The sequence below is a fragment of the Mus caroli genome, chromosome 1 (assembly GCF_900094665.2).
Source record: "Mus caroli chromosome 1, CAROLI_EIJ_v1.1, whole genome shotgun sequence".
Classification (NCBI taxonomy): domain Eukaryota; kingdom Metazoa; phylum Chordata; class Mammalia; order Rodentia; family Muridae; genus Mus; species Mus caroli.
In genome coordinates this window covers 96,559,049-96,565,773 of record NC_034570.1, presented here as the reverse complement: position 1 = coordinate 96,565,773, position 6,725 = coordinate 96,559,049, and positions in this window count along the sequence as shown.

Here is a 6,725-nt window from a genome sequence, read left to right as displayed (position 1 = left end):
GGGGGGGGAGGAATAATTCACCATCTGATCAATAAACTTTTGGAAGCAAGATATTAAAAAATTGAAAAAAAAAAAGAAAACTGTATTATGAGAAATAAAGAGTGGCAGGACCATTGCTTTCATTAAAAAAAAATAGTTAGATGAATAAGTAAATAAACATTAATGAAAAAAAAAAAAAAAACTGAAGCATTATCCACACATCTGTGTGCATATAGAACACTTATACACTAGGTGTCACTGCAGTACCATCAATGACCTGAAATAAAATGAAACAGATTTTCTGACTCAGAAGATTTACAGTCCAGTAAGAAAGCCAGGCAGTCATGCATGTTATTTCAAAAACATGTTTCAGTATGATTAATAAGCAAATATTGTTATCTGAGTGTTCATGTTGCACTGGTCCTAGTTACAAAAAGAAATTTAAGGAGAATTCTGACACTTACAGAGCCAAGTATTTATCAGAATATAACAAGTATCTATTTTATAAAGTGTTAGTATTATTTGAAAGGAAAATGTGCCCACTGGAGGCCCACATTAGAAATTTATACATAAATATGGTTCCAATTGTTAGGTCACAGTGTTTTGGAAACCTAAAAACCATAGATTAAAGGAAATAAGAGGGGAAAAGGGAAGTTTTTCAAGTGACATCATGAGTGACCATGGCCCAAGTAAACAGATATAGGTTATACCAAATCTCATGTTCCATTTTGATATCACTTTCATGAATACTTTGTAGTTTTATATAACAAAGAAAGTAATAAATCAAGGCAATTTTAAAAATATTTTGATTGACACATCAGAGGGGCAGATATATGCAGATGGGGTTGAGAGACTATTCTATAGTCCTAGAATGCTATACCATGATGACATTAGCTCTTAGATTGGTAAAAGTCAGTATTCTGATAAGTTAATAGATTTTAAGAAGTTTTTACTTATTCCTATGAATAAATGAACCCCCCCCCCTTTGAGCTGGATCCCACTTTGGCCTGTCTCTGTGTCTTCTTTTCCTATGGATCCTCTCCATTTCCATCCCTGTACCTCTTTCAGACAGGAATAATTGTGGGTTAGAGTTTTGACTGTGGTGTGGCAACCCCCTCCCTCATTTAATTGGCTCCCTGTCTTCCTGCTGGAGGTGGGCTCTATTAAGTTCCCACTCCCTACTGCAGGACATTTCATCTAAAGTCCCTCCCTTAGAGTTCTGATCTTCTCTCACCTCCCAGGTCTCTGGTGCATTCTGGAGGGTCCTGCCCAACCTCCTACCTCCCTAGATTGACTATTTCCATTCTTTCTGCTGGCCCTCAGAGCTGTGATTGTTTTCTTCTCCCTCCCAAGTGGGACTGAGGCATCATCATGTGTGCCCTTCACAGTGTGTTGACCTTTTTGAGTTCTGTGGACTGTATCATGGGTATTCTGTACTTTTATTTTTTATTTTTTGGATAACATCCACTTATACATGAGTACATACCATGTGTGTCCTTTTGGATCTGAGTTTCTAGTTCCATACATTTGCCTGCAAAACTCATAATGTCCTCCTTAATAGGTGAGTAGTATTCCATTGTGTAAATGAACCACACTTTATTTATTCATTCTTCTGTCATGGGATATCTGGATTGTTTTCAGCTTCTGGCTATCACAAACAAGGCTGCTACGAACATAGTGAAACATGTACCCTGTTGTGGGTAATATTAAAAAAGGTCAATCTACAGATTGAATTCAATCCTTTCGAAATACCAACAAAATTCTTCAGAAACATGCAAAGAGCAATTATCAAGTTCATCTAGAAAGGCAAAAACTCCAGAATAGAGAAAACAATTCTTAGCAATAATAGAATGGCTAGGGGAATCACTATCTCTGACCTCAAGCTTTGCTACAGAGTAATAGTGATAATAACTGCATGGTATTAATACAGAGACAAATCAGTTGATCAACAGAATAGAATTGAAGACCCAGGAAGAAAAGCACACACTTCCAGACACTTGATCTTTAAAAAAGAAGCCGAACAAATACAATGGGAAAGGCAAGGATCTTCAACAAATGTTTCTGGTCTAATTAGATGTCTGTATGTAGAAAAATGAAAATAGAGCCATATTTGTCACCTTGCACCAAGCTCAAGTACAAGTGGATCAATGATCTCAACATAAAACCAGATACACTAAATCTAATAAAAGAGAACGTGGGGGCTGGAGAGATGGTTCAATGGGTAAGAGTACCAACTGTTCTTCTAGAGGTCCTGAGTTCAAATTACAGCAACCACATGGTGGCTTACAACCATCTGTAATGGGATCCAACGTGCTCTTCTGATGTGTCTGAAGGCAGCTACAGTGTACTCATATACAATAAATAAATCTTTAATTTAAAAAATATAAATATAAAAGTAGAGAGAAAGTGGGAAAGATCCTTGAACTCATTGGCACAGGGGAAATTTCCTAAACTGAACTCTAATGACTCAGGTTCTAAGATCAGAATTGATAAATGAGACCTCATGAAACTGGAAATTTAGGTAGGCAAAGGATATAGTCAATAATCCAAATTGGCAACTTACAGATTGTAAAACAAAACAAAACAAAACAAAACGAAACAAACAAACAAAAAAAACCTTCTCTAACCCAATTTGGGCCTATCACTTGACCTCCTTTCCCTCCAGGTCTTTGCCATTTTTGTCCATACATTTCTTTGAGACAGGAATAATTCTGGGTCAGAGTTTTTGACTGTGGGATGGCAACTTCTTCCCTCCACTTAATGTCCTCTCTTTCTACTGGAGCTGCATGCTACAAGTTCCTCTCCCCACTTTAGAGAATTTCATCTAAGTTCTCTGTCTTTGAGTTCTTATAGTCTCTCACCTCCCTGGTCTCTTGTACATTCTAGAGGGTCCCCAACCTCCTTCCTGCAAAGGTTCAAATCCTATAGATTGGGAATAAATCTTCATGAACCCCACATATGATAGTGGCTAATATCCAAAATATATAAAGAGCTCAAGAAGCCAATTACTAGAAAACCAAAGAATCCAATCAAAAAAAAAAAAATGGGTTATAGAACTAAACAGAGAATTCACAACAGAGGAATCTCAAATGACTAAGAAGCACTTAAAGAAATGTTTAATGTCCTCAGTGATCAGGAAATGCAAATCAAAACGACCATGAAATTTTACCTTTTACCAATCAGAATGGCTAAGATCAAAATCTCAGTTGACAGAATTTGTTGATGAGGATGTGAAGAAAGAGAAACACTCCTCCATTGCTGGTGGGATTACAAACAGGTACAACAACTCTGAAAATCAATATGGAGGTTCCTCAGAAAATTAGAACTAGTTCTACCTGAAAACCAGCTCTCCACTCTTGGGCATATACCCTCCAAAAATGTCTCACATGCCACAGGGGGAGGTGCTTCACGATGTTCATAGCAGCCTTCTTTGTGATAGCCAGAAAATGGAAACAACTCAGATGTCCCACAATATAGGAATGGATACAGAAAATGTGGTTTGTTTACAAAATGGAACAATACTTAGCTATTAAGAAGGATGACATAATGAGAATTGCAGGCAAATGGATGGAGCTAGAAAATATTATTTTGGGTCTTAGTGATGTAACTCAGACCCAAAATAACATGCATGGTATGTACTCATGAATAAGTGGATGTTAGCCAAAAATGTACAGAATACCCTGAATCCACAGAACTCAAGAATATTAACAGGCCAAAGGGCCAAAGTGAGGATGTCCCAATCCCATTTGGGAGGGATAAGAAAGAAATCACAGGAGGAAGGAAGAAGGGAGAAAACTGGGTGGGAAAGGGGATATGAAGGTGCAAAGAGGAACATGATCAGTTATTGAGGGAAGAACAGCATTTTATTACTCAATAGAATCATTATTATGAAATCCAGAACCATTGAACTTTCAAAATATATCATCACTTTAAAGTAAGGATTAATTTACAGCATTATACGATCATATGATCTGTAATTTTACAAAAACACAGCTATAGTATGTGAGAGATGCTAAATAAGGGTGATTTTTAGTCTTATTCATAAATTACTAAAATATAATATGTTTGTAAATGTTCACATTGAGTGTGTTTGTTATTCCATGAGAAACATAGTCTGAGCAAAGAAAATTACACGTCTGGGATTGTGGTGTGCTGTTTGCAATTGAATATGCCATGTATAATATATCTAGAATTTGGGATAGAGGACAATGCTGTAGTGTTTTGACAATATGGCTGTTCCTTTTCTTCTCTTAAGAATTTTATTGAGACTAAAATAAAAGCAATTGACTTAATTGGTTGGTGGAGGAAATTCTTTTTTGTTTGTTTGTTTGTTTGTTTTTTGTTTGTTTGTTTCGAGACAGGGTTTCTCTGTATAGCCCTGGCTGTCCTTGAACTCACTTTGTAGACCAGGCTGGCCTTGAACTCAGAAATCTGCCTGCCTCTGCCTCCCGAGTGCTGGGATTAAAGGTGTGCACCACCACACCCGGCTGGTAGAGGAAATTCTAAGGAACAGAATGTTGAATCTGTGGCATGGTTGTTCCTAACAATCACTATGCAAGTATACAATTAAAGTAGGAAGTTGACAAAACACAAAATGAGCAGACAAACAACAGCAACAAAAACCAAAATGTACAACATGGTGAAGAAAAGAGCCTAGGAAACATATTGTTAAAGCCAAGGCATGTGCTCCAAGACAGGTTATAATTGGTTTGGGTTGTGTGTTTGTTTGCCTCTTTTTCCTTTAAGCTTTTTTCATACAACATATTCTGAAAACCTTTTCCATCCTTCTTTAACTTCTCTCAGATAGATCTCCTTGCACCTCCAACTCCTTTATCTTCTTTTTACTCTAGAAAACAAAACAAAAGAAAACAAACAACAAAACAAAATAAAAACACACACACAAAACTCCTAAAGCCTCACAGAATGGGAAACCAAAATATAGGAGTAAAAATATCAATCAAACAAAAAAATGCTTAAATGAAGCAAAATGATTTAAAAAAAAAGAAAGAAAGCCTATGTGAATACAATTGACCTTATTTTGTGTTGGACATCTCCTTGGTATGGGGTTTCTATCCTATAGTACTTAATATATCCAATGAGCCATCATTGAAAGTGACTAATTTTTCCTTTTCAAGTGGTTACTAATTGAATATTCCTTTTGCACTATGGGTGTGATATTATGTCCATTTCTCATTCTTATTTCTAGGACCCTGTTTTCCTTAAGCCTTGTCAGGTATGGGAATGCTGCTGTAGTCTCTCTCTCTGTTTATGTTTCAGTAGTCTCTCTGTGTTTATGTTTCAGCAGGCATGCTATGTCTTGGGTAAATTGTTTTCTTGGTGGAATTCTTCACTTCTGGCTCTTAAAATCTTCTCCTTAATGAAAGAAGCCTTGAGGGAAAGGTTTCAAGAAGACATCCCATTAAGGACTAAGCATTTTAAAGTATCAGTATCTATACATTGTCTAGTCGTGATTCTCTGTTTGTTCCTATCTGATGCAAGGAGAAGTATCTTCAATGGGGTATGAACAATGTAAGGATAAGGAATATTGTATAATGCCAAAAAGAGTAATTTGATTTCTATGTTCCTTTAGCACGACAATAGTATTTTATTTTCCCCTAAGCCTAGGGCCTTAAAATTCTCAGGTTCTTGGTCACCCTAACTGTGCCAGGCATGGGATCTATCTCATGAAGTGATCCTCAAATCCAATTGCAGAGTGGTTGGTTACTTACACATTTGTACCACTAATACAAAGCATCTCACATAGGCAGTTCCATTGCAGGTTGCCGACTCTAGCTTTGTTCTTGAAAATTTTTCTCATTAAGATGATTAATAGTATTAAGGATGAATTATGGCATTTATACCTTTGAAATAACCAATAGTTTTGTCATTGAACTTAAGGCCAATTGAATAGGAAGAAACTTATGTCTGACATTAACCTAGTCTAAAAAATGGTTCATTCCCTAGAGGACATACTAATGTTACTTTCCTAGAAATATAAAATTTCAACTTTAATCTCAATATTATCGTTATACTCATACATAAGTGTAATTACTCCTACTCATAATAGTAACATGTCTAAAACAAATTGAGGATGCCACAGAAATCCACTACTAGTTAAAATTTAAAGAAGAACTGACTATGGAGTGCCCCATAACAAATGATACATTTATAACATATATACACATGACATGCCTGAAAGTTGACATTCTGTACAGATTATAACATTGTTGTGAACCACTCAGACACAGCCAGTGAATACAGCATGGCTGTCATCTCCTGAGTCATAGGCACTTAATAATACTTGGCTATGAAACAACACAGACATAGACATTGAGTACAAAATGACTGTGAATCACTCAAACACACAGACTGACAGTATAGAGATGAACTATATCATATCATAGCATATCATTAGTATTTGAGCTTCCAAATCTGATGCTTTGCACCCCTGCCATTGTTTGTGGAACTCAAAAGAATCAAACGTGTGAAAATCCAGTCAACTTCTTTCCTTCCAGTGCTACTTTTGATTTTCTTAATATTCATGTAGATGAAGATGATAAGTAAATTTAATATTATAATTTGTATAGCACCTTAATTGGATTTTGCTGCTACTTGGAAATTGGTTGTGTTATTCATGGAATATTTAAGTTGAAATGTCATTTACAATACTTAATAGAATACTGTTAAGGTTTTATTGATTAATTAGTGTCTACATGCACCGTTCTATTTTCTAAAGGCCAGTAAAT